Genomic DNA, 16,854 nt, shown 5'->3' with positions numbered 1-16,854 from the left:
CTTACCCTATTTCTAACTCCTGATGGTCTCTGTTACCAATGACATATTCCAAGTTTATTCTCTAATGTCGGTTCACATCAGTGGGACCATACAGTATTTGTCCTTTAGTTTTTGGCTAGTCTCACTCAGCATAATGTTCTCTAGGTCCATCCATGTTATTACATGCTTCCTAAGTTTATTCTGTCTTAAAGTTGCATAATATTCCATCATATGTATATACTACAGTTTGTTTAGCCACTTGTCTGTTGATGGACATTTTGGCTGTTTCCATCTCTTTGCAATTGTAAATAATGCTGCTATAAACATTGGTGTGCAAATGTCCATTTGTGTCTTTGCCCTTAAGTCCTTTGAGTAGATACCTAGCAATGGTATTGCTGGGTCGTATGGCAATTCTATATTCAGTTTTTTGAGGAACCGCCAAACTGCCTTCCACAGTGGTTGCACCATTTGACATTCCCACCAACAGTGGATAAGTGTGCCTCTTTCTCCGCATCCTCTCCAGCACTTGTCATTTTCTGTTTTGTTGATAATGGCCATTTGAAAAAGCATTTCTTGATTCCACTATCTTATCTTTTAAATTTTATTTGTCAGATCTATACTTTTCCCTTTTTCCCTTTGTATTCTTTAAATTACCCATAGTGATATTCTTCAATTTTATGCCCTATCCAGGCCCCCCTCTCCAGTTTTTCTTGTTCAGCCAGCAGAACTCCTTTTAGTATTTCTTGTAGGGCTGATCTCTTGTTGACAAATTCTTTCAAGACTTCTTTGTCTGTGAAAAGTTTAATCTCTCCCTCAATTTTGAAGGACAGTTTGGCTGGGTACAGAATTCTTGGCTAGAAGTCTTTCTCTTTCAGGATCTTGAATATATCACACCACTGCCTTCTCACCTCCAGAGTGCTAATTGAGTAGTCTGAACTCAGTCTTATTTGGTTTTCCTTGTATGTAACAGATTGTTTTTCTCTTGCCATTTTCAGGATTTTCTGCTTCTCTTTAACATTTGACAGACTGATTAGTATGTACCTTGGTGAAGACCTATTTGAATTTATTCTGTTTGGGGTTCGTTGGGTTTCTTTGACTTGTATATTTATGTCCTTTATGAGGGTTGGGAAGTTTTTTCCATTGTATCTTCAACTAATCTCCCTAGCCCTTCACTCCTCTCTTCTTCTGGGACACCAAGGATTCTTATATTTGTGCACTTTGTTTTGTCAATCATTTCCCTGCGATCCAATTCAAGTTTTTCCATCTTTTTTGCCATTTACTGTTCTGAGTCTTCATAGTCAACTATCCTGTCCTCTATATCACTTATTCCTTCTTCTGTCTCTTCAAATCTGGTGTTGTGTGCCTCTAGTAGGTTTTTTTATTTGGTCAACAGATTCTTTAATCTCTGTGATATCTGCCATTTTTCTATTTATTCTTTCAAATTCCTTTTTATGCTCTTCTACTGTCTCTTGATCTCCTTTATGTCATTTGCTATCCCACTTATTTTATTAGGTAAAGTTGTATGAACATCTTTGATGAGTTCTTCAAACGTCTTTGTCTCCCCTGGTGTTTTAATTTGGTCATTAGGCAGGGCTATATTTGTCTGCATTGTGATATGCTTAGTGATCTTCTGCTGTCTTAGTGGCATGTAAATATCTTGACTGATTTACTTTGAGAGTTGATTTCTTTCAGTAGCCTAAGGCTTTTTGTTTGCAGAATGGTTGTACAGTGGGGAGCAGGGTATGGGTTTGGGCACTCAGTGTGGTGATTTGCTTCAGGGAAGGTATAGGTGCAGGCTGGGGATATTATGCTGATAATATAATAATCACCCAGCAGCTGGGAAGGATATAGCTGTATGGGTGCACTGGTCTGAGGGGTGTAAATCTGGTGTGGGCTGGTCTAAGGCATGGGGCCCTTTGTGTGCATGCGTAGAGCTGTGGCAGCAGGTCAGCATTATGCCTTCATGGATTGGGGGCTGTGCTGGTCAGCATTTTCTCAGAGTTGGAAAGTGTGGCTGAGGGTCGTGCACATGCGCGGTTCTAGGACTGCTATAAAGTGTGGTTCCCAGAGCTGAATGACATGATTGGGAGCCCATGCACATGCATAGATCTAGGAGTGCCATAAACTGATGCACAGAGGTCGGGGGGTGGGTGGGGTAAGGCTGTGTGACACTATGGGCAGGGGGGCAGGGATAGCCTAGGTATGGAGGTTAGTGCCTGCAGCTTTTATGAGCTGGCAACATCCTGCAGGGAACAGGGAGTGGGAGGTAGTGCTCGGGAGGGGTGCAGTAGAGATGGACTGGACTGCACTTAGGGTGGGGGTGTGGGGCTGGTACGTGCACTGGGGGGTGGTGGGGTGGAGGCACCTGGAGTGTGGGGAATAGGTGTGGGTGACAAGGCTCAGGTGTGTGGGGTGTGGGGTGAGTCACCAGTCACGGGGCTGTGCTGGTGAGGGTAGCGCACCCAAGCTTACTTCCTAGTCCCGCACTCCTGTCCGTGCACTCCCACAGGCTCTGAGCCTCTGCACCAGGCTCCAGCTTTCTGCCTCTCAGTTCCCCGGCCTCTGCAACCAGGGCTGCCTCATGTGGTGCAGAAGGATCTCCCAAGTCAGCTGCACTCCCAAATCACCACCTTAGTCGCCTTCTTGTCCCTCCTCTAAGTTTTCCATGGAGCAGGGATAATCTCGAATTACTCTATTTGGCCATCTTCCTCCATCATTTATTTTTTAACATAGGCAGATGTGTATTATGTATTTGTATTCCTACTCCTCTTTTTTAGGTGTATGATAGCATAATAGATATGCTTTTCTTGTTTTTCCTCTCCGTTTTGAATCTGTGGAGTAGTCTTTGGCCTGGGGGTGCTATAGTTTATAAACTGGTATAAACTACAGTTTATATACTGATAATTGTGCACCTTTCCATGATGGAGGGAAACTTTCCCCATAGCCTCTTGGGGGGAGGCTCTCCTGCCCCATTGACCAGAGGGATCTCAAGCCCATAGCTGCCCCAACACCTGGCAGGCTGCATGGACCACTCTGAACAGCCAGGAGCCATCCCTGGGTCTGCAGGAGGGCTGCACCTGTGCGAGGATGGGGGACCTTGGGGGAGCCCTAGCTGGAAGCACTGGGCATGGCAGTGGGAGGCACAAGCACTTCTCCCTGAGCCTCAGTTTCTTCCCGGGTGTAAAGAAGAATCTGAGACAGATTGGTGTTTCCAAATTTCAATCCCCTTCCAGTATTTAATAATGCATGTGGATTGCCTATACAATTACCCACTTAATACTTTCTTTTAAGCCATCTTTTGTACATTTAGCTTCATCCTTGGAAATAATATCTGTGAAATTGTGTCTGATGGGTTTGTTATATATTTTTCTAAAGGTCATTAAAATACACTTAACTAAAAAATGTCTATGTGTACCACCTAAAATGATCTTACCTGTACCACCAGTGGGACGTGTGGCACCATTTAGGAAATACATAAATAAATAAACTCTAGGGTTCCTTTCAGATCTACTCTTTCATGAACTATCACTGATTGGTTGAAAAAAAAGGAGTGTGTGTGTTGTGGGGAGGCCAGAGTGATATCATACACAATAAGAACAAAAAAGACCATTAAATGCAACATGGCATCCTGGATTGGATCTTAGAGCAATAACAACAAAAAGACACTAGCGGGAGAACTGGTGAAATCTGGATAAAGCTGGAATTTAGTTAAGAGTATTGTATTGAGTACAATATGGTACCAAATATACCATGGTTACATAAAATGTTAAAATTAGGGGAAATTAGGTGAAGAGTGTGTGGGAATTATCCATAAATTCTTTGTAATATTTCTGTAAAATTAAAATTATGCCAAAATAAGAAATTTATTTTAATGCAATAAGTTCCATGGTTGGAATCATCTTTCTGCTTTTAAGTTTCTGTTACTGTACTTAACAATGACCATTGAAATAACTTAGTTTAGAATTTCTATAAATGGCTTGAGAAAAGCATTTTGAGTAAGGCAATTATTGAAATATTACATTTAGGTAAAGATGAAGCAAAGGAAAGGAAGAGATTCTCAAATTAAGAAGAGTTGATTCCCCACACCCCACCCTCACCACTTAGCATTCTGTAAAAGCTCTACAGTGACCTTGAGAGAGTCTCCTTTGGGTGCCCTAAGCTTCCAAGGACTAAATATTTATCCCACCAAGGAGAAGCTTGGGTAGCTCTATACCAGGCTGGTGATGGTTAACGGAGCAGAGGATGGCTGCTTTCTCTTCCCCACTGCTGGTGGGGATAAACAGTCTATTCCTATGGATTAGGGACCAGTTATTCTCCTTGTGTTTCCGGAAACATGAGGGGGCTTCCTTCCCAAGGAGAAGAAGTGTTCTCTTTGAAATTTGACTCTAAAAGTTGGGCTGCTGGACATTAATAAGAAGGAATGGAAAGTGCAGATCAATAAGATGCTGAGAATAAAACACACGTTAACATAGAGGATTCCACATAATAAAGATTAATGTCTTTTAAACAAAACCAGAGCAGGAAGGTATATCTTTTAGGCTAATTGCCACTAGAAGATTGCAGATAGACCAGACTTGGGGGTTGGGTGGGAAGCAGCTATGGGGGAGGAAGGAGGGAAAAAAACTCAGCTGCAGAGCTCCAAAGAACTGGAGTGAAATGAAATAACCACTTGAGTTATGCAGAGAATTTAACCGGCACTGGGTTCAGTTTCATTTGATATGCATTTGAAATTTAAATATGTTCTGGAGCAATGCATTTTTATGCATAGCCCAACGGAACGATGCAGGTTTATTAAGGGGAAGACATGATCAAACATAAAACAGCGTGCTGAGGGCTCCCTTTTTTTGTACAGCCATGCGGAAAAGACTTCTGTCAACTCCAGTCCTTCACTCAACATACCCCATACTCTGGGACTGTATTTGTTCAAACAGCCACACTCATTCCCTTTCAAATTGCATTTGTAATCAGTGATTAGTCATTACAAAGCTACTTTTTGATATTTAAATATTTCTACACTTAAAAACTACAATACAGATATTTTAGTTAGTGCAGTATTTTGAACAATATGAAATTGGAATAATATCTGACTTGAGATAGTCCCAGATGTATAACTATTTCAAATAAAATCTGTTCCTGTTTAGAATATCTTCTAAGGACATCCCTCCTTGCTTAAAACCTTTGCAATGTAAGGCACCGTGGGTAAGTGGGTGGAACCTGGAATGTTATTGTCTGGACCAGACCCAGGTCTCCTGCCTGGCCCTGGTCACGTCCCTTAACCTCCTTATACCTCATCTTCTCATTGAAAAGATGGGGCCAATGGCAGTGGCCACCTCAGGAGGTTGTTTTGTGAATATATATGTTAATGTATGTAAACGCATATAATACTAATACCTCAAAGAATTTCTAGGAAGGTGCTCATACAGGGGGGCTATGATTGTTTTAGCTTTTTATTGTGTTGTTACTAGGGAGGCTAAGCATGTAGTATTTTGTCTTCCCCAGAGCTGGTTTGGCCATGGATCTACTGCCAGTCATCTTAGGACAAGTGGTGTTTGAGGGTGGGGAGACCAAGGGAAAGAGAAAGGGGCTGCGGTGGGGAGGAGATGGAAAGGAGGGCAGGAGGCCCCAGTCTCAGCTTCCTGTCCTCCTCCTCTAGTCTGACATGCCCCCTGTGCCAGTGCTAATCTCCCAGGTCCGCCCCTTTCTTCCTCCAGGGCTGATCCATTCTTTTAGGGTCTGGCTCACTTTCCTAACAAAATTTATTTTAGCCATGACCTTCCCTATTGATCCTACTGGGGCTCAGTGTTGCTTCCAGAGACTGACCATGGTCCTCTCTTGAGTGGAGCAGCCTCTAAGGGCAAAGCACTAAAGACAATGTTAGCAATTTTTCACTTTAAAGAAAATAAACCCTGATGGTAATTATATAAGATAATAAGTTATCCATATTGCTGTTTGGCTCAGGTTTAAGAAGCCCCATGTGCTAAGAAATGGAGAAAACGACCTTGCCTGGGACTCCTGGACGCCCTATAAAGGCTAGAAGTAGAAGTGAGTTTTCGCCTTCCACTCGTCCCCAGCCCCCTTCTCTGGGTTTAGGTGTCAACAGGGAAAGAGGTGTGTGGTGTGTGAGTGTATATCTACTGGGGTGTGGGGGTGTGGAGGCGTTCTGTAATTTAGAGGGAGAAGACACTGAGGTTGAGCTTCTTGGGAGAAATTCAGAGAGGGGAGGATTGGCTGCACAGATGACAGTGTCTAGAGTCTGCCTTGAATCCAGACTGAAAGGACTTGTCAGAGAATCCCAGAGCAGGGCTGTGACTGTTCAGGTGACCACACACGACCACCCACAAGCTGAGGGCCCAGCCTCTCCACCAGAAGAGAAGGCCCAAGAAGACAGCTGCCCCATCAGCCTTCACTGGTGTCAGGACACCCAGTGCCCGAGTGCTGGCCATCTTGAGTGATCCAACAGACCTCTCTGGATCTCGGGCCTCAGTTTCCTAAATGAGGTGACTGTCCCTCTGTTTGCTCTGAGAAACACTTATCCTGGGAAATGCTCTTCAGTCAAAGAGGACTTCTAGGGAGAGTCATACAGCACATTAACATCTGAATAAAACCTGTTGGCTTCAACCCAGAATTCTTCATGCTCTTTGACAAGAACTGTCCCTTTTTAAATATATATAACAATTAATACTCCATGGCACTAGCAGTGTCAGAAATACACTGTGGGTGAAACTGTTAAATACTGCCAAGATTCTTTTCAGCTTTTATATTTCATAAGGCTCGGTCAGGAATGTGTTTGTCTATAGGTGACAGAAAACTCTGAGGCTTCTAAAGATGAAGATTTGGGTTGATGCCACCGGAAAGCAGGGTGGGGCATGGGGGGCATTACAATGCATTACAGGCTACCACCACTGCTGTCACTGTCATCACCTCCAGCCTCTCCCCTGCACCTTCCAGTCTGTCTTACTCTAAAGTCAGCCTTCTTTGCCGTGAAGCTACACAGCATCTCCTTGTATATTCTTCTATTTGTGAGAGCAAAGTGTTGTACCTGTTAGTAAATCTGTCTCCCAACAAGATATGGAGCCTCTTGAAGGCTGGGAACTTGCATGCTTTGGTCCTGGCTTCTTGTTCAAGCCTGATATACAGTAGGTGTTCAATAAATGTCTTTGAATGAATAGACAATGCATCCTGAGAATATCTGGAGTAAGTTCCATTGACAAGGTGACATTTAGGTTGGGACTTAAAGGGAAAGACGAAACAGATAATGAGATTTTCCTGCAGTTAAATATTTCTTAAGGACCCAAGGTCTCCCACAACTCCCCTTTGTTTCTTATTTATGGGCTCTCTCTCTGGAGAAGTGTTGAGGTTATACTTCCCCAGCTCCAAATAGACTTAAAAACTCCCTCCTCACTCAGCATCAAGGGATATTGAGAAAACCCCTAGAATGAGCTGAGACTTAGCATCAAGGGATTGAGTAAACCTTCTCAACCAAAAGGGGGAAGAGTGAAATGAGACAAAATAAAGTGTCAATGGCTGACAGATTCCAAACAGAGTTGAGAGGTTATCCTGGAGGTTATTCTTACACATTGAATAGATATTACCTTGTTAGTTAAGATGTAATGGAGAGGCTGGAGGGAACTGCCTGAAAATGTAGAGCTGTGTTCCAGTAGCCATGTTTCTTGAAGATAATTGTATAATGATAGAGCTTTCACAATGTGACTGTGTGATTGTGAAAACCTGATATCTGATGCTCCTTTTATCGACCTTATCAACAGACAACTAAAATATATGGAATAAAAATAAATAATAGGGGAACAAATGATAAAATTAAATTTAGTAGATTGAAATGCTAGTGATCAATGAAAGGGAGGGGTAAGGGGTATGGGTATGTATGAATCTTTTTCTGTTATCTTTTCATTTCTTTTTCTGAATTGATGCAAAACTTCTAAGAAATGATCATGATGATGAATTTGCAACTATGTGATGATATTGTGAATTACTAATTATATATATGTAAATTGGAATGATCACATGTTAATGCTTGTATTTGTTGTATTTTTTAAAAATTTAAAAATTAGTAAAAAATTAAAAAAGAGAAAAAAAACAGAACAAAGAAAGCTTAGTTCTTTGTTAGATATGTTAAATAATATATTTGCACTTATATTAATTTGCATTATAAATGAGAATAATTAAAAGAGCATAGGAGTGTTTTGAGGAAAAAAAGTGTATCAGCTTCCTTCATTCTTACCAGTGTTTCTCTGAGGCTCTGAGGATAACTTCATATGAAGATAATGTCAAAAGCCTACAGTTTAGATTATATAATGATAGAGCTTTTACAATGTAACTGTGTGATTGTGAAAACCTTGTGTCTGTTGCTCCTTTTATCCAAGATATGGACAGATGAGTAAAAAAATATGGATACAAAAATAAATAATAGGGGGGATAAGGTGTACAATAAATTGGGTAGATTGAAATACTTCCCAATGAGAGGGTGGGGTAAGAATATGGGATATATGAGGTTTTTTCTTTGTATTTTTTTTTTCTGGAGGGATGCAAATATTCTACAAATGTTCATATTGATGAATTCACAACTATGTGATAATATTACGAGCCACTGATTATACCATGCATGGACTGTATATGTGTGAAGTTTTGTCAATTAAAAAAACAAGTCTACAGTTAAGAATGTTCATCTGACATGTGAGAGATCCGACTTCGATTGAGCAACCCACCCCTGCCCCCCCTGCCCCCCCCAAATGTCAACAGGTTAGATATTTAACCAGATGGCTTCTCTGGTTGCCATGTAATAGAATAAGGTGGCTATTACTTTTTCCAACTTCATTTTATACTCACACTGATTCTGCCAGAAAACAGATATTTGAATGCCCCACAGATTCACTCAACTCACAAGTTCTCTGTTTATTTTCCAAAATAAGAGAGGGACGGTCAGTTTGATGATAAGGTGATGAAGTTGAGTAACCAGTTAAACCATTTCTGTTAGTTCAAGTGATCCAATTTCACTGTATTATCTGAAATGTGAACAGTTAACTTTCCAGCTGGGGGTTCATACATAAAGCAGACGAATTAGAGAGTAAAAGGATAACCACATTTTCTCCACCCCCTCGTCTCTCTTCCAAGTTTTCTAATCGCTTTCTGAAACTGAATATTTGAGACTTTGGAGTCAACATTGGTTGCTAATGTGTGTCACACAGCCACAAACCCTGAACTTGTTTCATTTCTGACGAAGGAATTTCTGAAGAACCAAAGTCCACGGGTGCCACATTTTACAGGCTTCTACACAGTGAAATATCTTAGGATAAAATCAAACATTGTGGCTTGTCACTCAAATCAGGCTAAACGGTTATGTGGAACTGACTCAAATTTCAAGAAGCAAACTTATATCTTGACCTACCAAAAAATTCCAAAATGCTTCCAAGGTTGGACGTATTTCATTCTTACCAAAGTTCTTCCAAGGGAAAAAACCATAGGTACAAGTGCTGATAAAGGAACTTATTGCTGGAAAATTTAATTCTCAACTAAAAATCTAAATAGCTGGCCTGTGCCTCTGTTTATAAGGTTTCAGCAGGCTCGCGGGGTAGTCCTGTCAATCAAGAGAGGATTGCCTAACTTAGTAGCAATACTGTTTTTAAAACAAATCCATAAAATACATTTACATATGTCCCTGTAGAATAAAAAACAAACAGCAATGAATGTGGTTTTTTAAAATAATTTTTCTGTTGTATAGTATAACATATATACACAGCAAAGAAATAAAAAAACAATAGTTTTCAAAGCACCCTTCAACAAGATGTTATGGGACAGATCCCAGAGTTTGTCACGGGCTACCATACGATCCTCTCAGATTTTCCCTTCTAGCTGTTCCAGAATATAAGAGGCTAGAAAGCTTAAATTTTTTTTTATCACTACAATTGACTTTGTTTCTTTCTTTCTTTTTGTGAAAAATGATATATATATACAAAAAAAGCAATAAATTTCAAAGCACAGCACCACAATTAGTTGTAGAATATGTTGCAGAGTTTGACATGGGTTACAAATCCACAATTTTAGGGTTTTACTTCTAGCTGCTCTAAGATACTGGAGACTAAAAGAGATATCAATTTAATGATTCAGCATTCATATTCATTTGTTAAGTCCTTTCTTCTATGTATAACTCCACCATCACCTTTGGCCTTTCTATCCTTCTCTTTAGGGGTTTTTAGGCTAAGGTCATTCTAACTTTTTCATGTTTAAAGGCTCTGTTACTAATATGGGGTAGGGAGATGGAACTAGGTGATGTCCTGGAGAGGCTGGGCCCTCTAGGCTTTAGGACTTGTCTGGTCCAGGGACCCATCTGGAGGTTGTAGGTTTCTGGAAAGTTACCTTAGTGCATGGAACCCTTGTGGAATCTTATATATTGCCCTAGGCGTTCTTTAGGATTGGCTGGAATGGTTCTGGTTGGGGGTTGACATGTTAAGATAGGTAGCAAGGTCTACCTGAAGCTTGTATATGAACAACCTCCAGAGTAGCCTCTCAACTCTATCTGAACTCTCTCTCCACTCATACTTTATTAGTTACACTAATGAATGTGTTTTTTAAAGGAGAGAAGCGAGTACCTATAGTAGTTATTTGTATTCCCTAAGTATTCATGAACTCTTCATTCTGCAAATGTAAAACTCAAATGTGGCCACAGAAAGAAATTCACACCATAAAAGCATTAGATGTTCTCAATTCTGTTCAGCGCAGCCAAAACCTGGGGAGTCACTTCACATGATGGGTGCCTGTTACGTTGTAGTTAATTCCACAGCTCAGCAAACTCTGTCTTGTGGGCCAAATCTGGCCCCCTGTCTGCATTTGTAACTAAAGTTTTATTGGTAAGCAGTCAAGCCCCTCCATTTGTTTATTGTCTATGGCTGCTTTTGTGTTGCAAACGTGGAGTTGAACGGTTGTAGCAGACACTACTCAGACACGTGGTAGCTCTGAGTGGAAAGTGAGGTCAGGAAAGCATGTAAGGGAAGATAGACAAACCTCAAAAACTTGAAACCGATGCTATGGTTGATTCTGAACATAAACCATCAGAAATTATCAGAATGTTTATTTAACTGACATCCTCAGGCGAAGTTGCTACCATATGAAAATGATGTTTGTTGTTCTGGGCAAGGTGATTGATTATGTAGGGTTTGCTTTTCTCCATCTCTGGATGAACTGTCAGTTTTAAAACAAGATTTTGATGCAGTGAAGATCTTCTGGACAGAACAGCAACTCATGATGCTGTTAAAACGAAACAAAACTAGCCAATGTCACTGTATTGTACACTTAAAAAATGGCTGAAGTTCTCGAGTGCTGCCTCCAGAAGTGGTGCCAGGGTCCACACTCCTCCAGGTGTGACCATTGGGGCCTGCTGGGAGGGCAAAGGGGACAGAGATGTGTGCTGGGAAGTGCTGGGAATCACTTCAATTTAGTCATGAGTAAACAGCATGCAAACTGAAGTTGAAGGATGTTCTACAAAATACCTGATGAGTATTCTTCAAAGGCATTAAGGTCATGAAAGATAAGGAAAGACTGAGGAACTGTCACATTTGGAAGAGACTAAGGAGCTATGACAACTAAAGGCAATGTGAGGTCTTGGATCAGATCCTAGAACGGGAAAAAAAAAGTACGGTAATGGAAAAACTGGTGAAATCCAAATTAAGTCTGCAGTTTAATTATGATCCTGGAAAGGATAGGCTAAGCCTACTTAAAATTAGGCCTAAGGGTCACCCCCAGAGAACCTCTTATTGCTCAAATGTGGCCTCTTTCTGTAAGCTAACAAGGTAAGTGAACTAGGCATGTGGGATATGACTTCTAGGGGTGTAGATCTCCCTGGCAATGTGGGACATCAACCTCCTGGGATGAGCCGGGACCTGACATCAAGGGATTGAGAGTCTTCTTGGCCAAAAGGGGGAAGAGAGAAATGGGACAAAATAAAATTTCAATGGCTGAAAGATTTCAAACAGAGTGGAGAGGTTATCCTGGAGGTTATTCTTATGCAATATATAGATATTCCTTTTTAGTTTGTAGTGTATTGGAGTGGCTGGAGGGAAGTACCTGCAACTGTTGAGATGTGTTCCAGTAGCCTTTATTCTTGAAGGTAATTGTATAAAGACATAATTTTTACAATGTGAAAAAAAAAAGAATATTGTATAATATGTCTTTGGATAATTGTACTATGGTTATGTAAGATGTTAACATTAGGGGAAGGTGAATGAGAGAATATAAGGAAATACTCTGTACTATTTTTGAAACTTTTCCCACTAAAAGGAACCAGGCTCCTTAGCTGATTCCAGGTCTGAGGCATAATACAAGGGGATCAGGAACATCTTGAAACATCAGTTAGCAAAGAAGTTGTCAAAGGATCTTAAGGTTGTGTCCAAAGAATTGAGGAGCCAATTCCAAAAGGCTCCCACAGACCGAAAATGGAATAATCTTAGCATCAGTAAGAATAAGAACTGTAATGGATTAAGGTACATCAAATGTTTAAATCCATGAGTTCTCAGTAATACAAAAAGTAATAGTTATACCATCCATTGTATAACTGGGAAGATGAAGACTGTAAATAAATACTGTAATATATGTATATGTGTAAGAGTTTCTGAGGTTCTTCCATTACTTTTACCATGGTTTTCCCACTAGAAGTTGGAGCTCACCCATAAGTGTCTCCTCTCCCCCTGCTTCTTTTCTCTTCTGTATGCTGGCACCTTGTGTAGTATGCTCCGAGTGGTCCACTGAGGGTTTGTAACAAAGGAAGTACAGTATCCTTGTGTGAGTGTGTACTGCTGATAATAATGGGGGGCAGCTGTGATGAGGGACACAGCATAGCTACAGGTTTTTCTTAATGCAAACAGCTATTCCAGGTCCCCACTCTAGGCAAAGATTTTGAACTTTTCAGAGAAAGATCAAGACCTACAGGATAGGCCTCCAGTATCACCTATTTGTAAATGTCTATTAAAAGACACTTTTCTGCTAAAACAAAAACAAAAAATCCATCCAGAAGCCTACAACTTCCAGATGGGTTCCCAGGCCAGATAATTCCTGAAACCCAGAGGCTCAGCCTCTCCCAAACATCAACTAGTTTCATTCCCCTATACCATATTATCGGCAGCCCTTCCCAACATGAAAAAGTTAGAATGGGCATAGCCCATACTCTTAAGGAAGAAGGATCAAAGGAGAAAGTGGGTTTATAACAAAAGAGATAGGATTTAAGAAACGAGTATGATTGCTGAATCATTATATTGATATTTCTTCTAATCTCTACTGTCTTGGAGCAGGTAAAATGAAAAACCTAAAATTGCCAAACTATAATTCCTACCAAACCCTGAAATCTGTTCTACAAGTAATTGTTCTGTGCTTTGAAATTTATTGCTTTTTTGGATATATGTTATTTTTCACAATAAAACCAACCAAATAACCAACGTAAAATTTGTCACCATTGATGGATGCCTGGGGGCAAATTCATTATTTTTAATTTTGATAAATAAAGGTAAGAAGGAAGCACTCATCCTGGTCTGACTTTATGAACTGTACCTCAGAGTAATCCAATAGATGATAAGGAAATATCTTCTTTATAGAAGTATTTCAGCTAACAAAAGAAGGAAGAATGAAATTAGAATATCTTTGTCTTGCAGTCCTTCATGAACCAAGGGATCATAAGCTTTGCACAATATTGACTGCTAATAGTACCCAAAGAGGGACAGATGTTTTATGCCTCCAAATGAGCTCACAACACCTCCTATGAATTAGTCTTTGTCAGAAATGAACCCTATAGGTCAGCCTCTCCAGAACATCAACTAGTTTCATCCCTAATCCCAAATTATCAACAGCCCCTTCCAACATGAAAAAGTTAAGACTGGGCGTGGCCCCAAAACCCCTAAAGAGTGGGAGAAAGATCAAAGTTGATGGTGGAGTTATACAGAAAAGGTAGGGTTAACAAATGAGTGTGAATGCTGAATCATTAAATTGATATTTCTTTTAGTCTCCATTACCTTAGGGCAGTAGAAGTAAAAAACTAAAATTGAGGAATTATAACCCATACTAAACTCTGAAATCTGTTCTACAATTAATTGTTGTGATGTAATTTGAAATTTATTGCCTTTTTGTATATATGCTATTTTTCACAAAAAAAGAACAAAAGAGCAGCATAAAAGAGAAGATAGGATTTAACAAATGAGTGAGACTGCTGAATCATAATATTGATACTTCTTTTGGTTTCCAGTGTCTTGGAGCAGCTAGAATTAAAAGTGAAAAATCATGGAACTGTAACCCGTCCCAAACTTTAAAATTGATTCTATAACTACTTGTTAAAATGTACTTGGAAATTTATGGCTTTTTGTATATATGTTATATATCACAGTAAAAATTTTTTTTTAAATGAACCCTATAGATAATTAAAAAGTCTCTTGAGGGACTAGAGAAAAAAATGTGGAACTGTTAAGCTTTCATACTAGGGAAACCCATTACACTCTCTCAAATATTAGGGACTCCCAAGTCAATAGGCGAAGCCCTTGATTTTGAGGCTTGCTCTTATGAAGCTTATTTCTGTAATGGAGAACCTAAGCCTACCTATAGTTATGCCTAAGAAACACTTCCTAAAAGCCTCTTTTGTTGCTCAGTTGTGGCCTCTCTCTCTCTAAACTCAACCCTGCAAGGAAAATCATTATCCTGCCTACCCACCCATGTGAGACATGACTCCCAGGCATGAGCTTGGTTCTGGCACTGTGGGATCAATAATGTCTTCCTGGCAAAAAGGGAGAAAAGAAACAGAACAAGATAAGGTATCAGTGGCTAAAAGAGCTCAGAAGGAGTTGAGAGGCTATTCGGAGGCTACTCTTAGGCATGCTTAAGCTAGATATTGCTAATTGCCACCATTTGCCAAACCCTAACCAACACCATCCCTGTTAACCCTAAAGAACACCTCAGGTTCTATCTGAGATTCTACAAAAGTTTCACACTTTAAATTTACTTTCCAGAAACCTTCAACCTTCAGATGATTCCTAGACCAGATAAATCCTGAAACCCAGAAAGTTATCAGCCTCTCCAGGAACATCCACCAGTTCCATCTCCCTATCCCATATTGTCAACACTCCTTTCCAACATGAAAAAGTTAGAATGGGCATAGCCTGAATACCCGTAAAGACTGGGAGAAGGATCAAAGGACAAGGAGGAGTTATCACAGAGAAGAAAGGACTTAACAAAGGAGTATGACTACTGAATTATTATACCGCTATTTCTTTGAGTCTCCAGTGTCTTGGAGCAGCTAGAGGGAAAACCTGAAATTGTGGAACAGTAACCCATCCCAAACTCTGAAATCTCTTCTATAACTACATGTTACAATGTACTTTGTGATTTATTGCTTTTTTGAATATATTATAATTCACAAAAAATGTTAAAAAAAGAACCTTATTGTAAACAATGGACTATACTTAACAGTACAATTAAAAATGTTCTTTCATGAATTATAACAAATGTACCACACTTTTGTACATTTGTACATAATGTAAGATCTTAATAATGGGGGGGGCATAGGTATATGCGAATATTGTATTTTTCACATGATTTTTCTGTAAACCTATAATTGCTCTTATTTTAGAGTTTTTCTAAAAAGATTGCCTGAAAATGCCTGAAATGGCTACTTTAATGTACATATATATGTGGCAGTTTAAGAAGAAGAAGAAGAGCAGAGGGAAGAGGGATAGGAGGGGGAGGAGGGGGAGGAGGGGGAAGAAGGGAAGGAGGGGTGGAGAGGGAGGAGGGGGAGGAGGGGGAGGGGGAGGAGGGGGAGGAGGGGGCGGAGGGGGAGGAGGGGGAGGAGGGGGAGGAGGGGGAGGAGGGGGAGGAGGGGGAGGAGGGGGAGGAGGGGGAGGAGGGAAGGAGGGGTGGAGGGGGAGGAGGGGGAGGAGGGGGAGGAGGGGAGGAGGGGGAGGAGGGGTGGAAGTGGGGGGGGGGGGGAGGAAGGAGAGCAGGGGAGGAAGGGAAGGAGGGAGAGGAGGAAATGACCCATGAAGTTGAGGCCAGAAACTCAATGAGTATATTTCACAATTGCTGTTCACCACCTAGTTATGGTCAGCAGTCTACAACAACAACAAACACATACATATAAAGAATTAAATTGTCTCTCTGAACCCATTTACTTTCTTTAGAACTTAAAATATACATATCACATATTTTGTGGTAGAAAAGTCAGCTCTACCACAAGAAATGGATACTGCCCATAACCCCACCATCTTGAAGTAGCTACCGTTCCTGCTCTGCTTCTGGTTTACTTTTAATAGTTGTTTCCTTCCTATGTAGCAGAAATGATTTCAGTCGGCCACAGCATAAAATATGTAAATAAATGGTAACTTGATCACAGCGATGGTTGATTATATGCAGGGGCGTGGCTGGGCAAAAGGCCCTCACCCTCTACATTGCATATTTCTGTACTCTTCGATCTTTGTTTTCACCAAACCTGACTTTCTTTTGCAAAATGAGGGGAAAAACCCAACACGGATCAGTTTTTAAGTTTAAAAAATGTAATGGTTATAATGAGTTCAGAGCAAACATTTAAAATCACCCATATCAGTTACAAATATCTCTTTTTAGAAAGCAGAATAGTCAGCTTAAACATATATACGCTCCTCGGACATCTGGAAAGATGCATCACTAACTGAGTTTTCCCCATGAAAGGAGTAGTCAGTCAGACGGTATCCATATGATTTCAAAACAACTGTCAATTCAGTAAGGGGGAAAAGGCTGATCTAGTTAATTCAGGGGAAAATAATGTAATCCAAACAAATGGTCGACCGAGTAAATCTACTTTTTAATTAGTTATGCTCATATCGCATAGACACTGTGTGAGATAAGACTTTTGGT

General features: G+C 40.4%; 1 long non-coding RNA gene across 2 annotated transcripts in view; it reads left to right on the top strand.

The window, feature by feature from the left end:
* Nucleotides 1-16,854, top strand: part of LOC143644662 (uncharacterized) — a 164,366-nt gene that overhangs the window by 108,753 nt on the left and 38,759 nt on the right. For both annotated transcript variants that reach the window (XR_013156812.1, XR_013156814.1), the window contains exon 2: nt 5,938-6,021. This is a non-coding gene — a long non-coding RNA (uncharacterized LOC143644662). The remainder of the gene's footprint in view (nt 1-5,937; nt 6,022-16,854) is intronic.

The sequence above is a fragment of the Tamandua tetradactyla genome, chromosome 1 (assembly GCF_023851605.1).
Source record: "Tamandua tetradactyla isolate mTamTet1 chromosome 1, mTamTet1.pri, whole genome shotgun sequence".
Lineage (NCBI taxonomy): Eukaryota > Metazoa > Chordata > Mammalia > Pilosa > Myrmecophagidae > Tamandua > Tamandua tetradactyla.
Note: the sequence above shows the minus strand (reverse complement) of the source record. Positions and strands in the feature narration are given on the sequence as shown.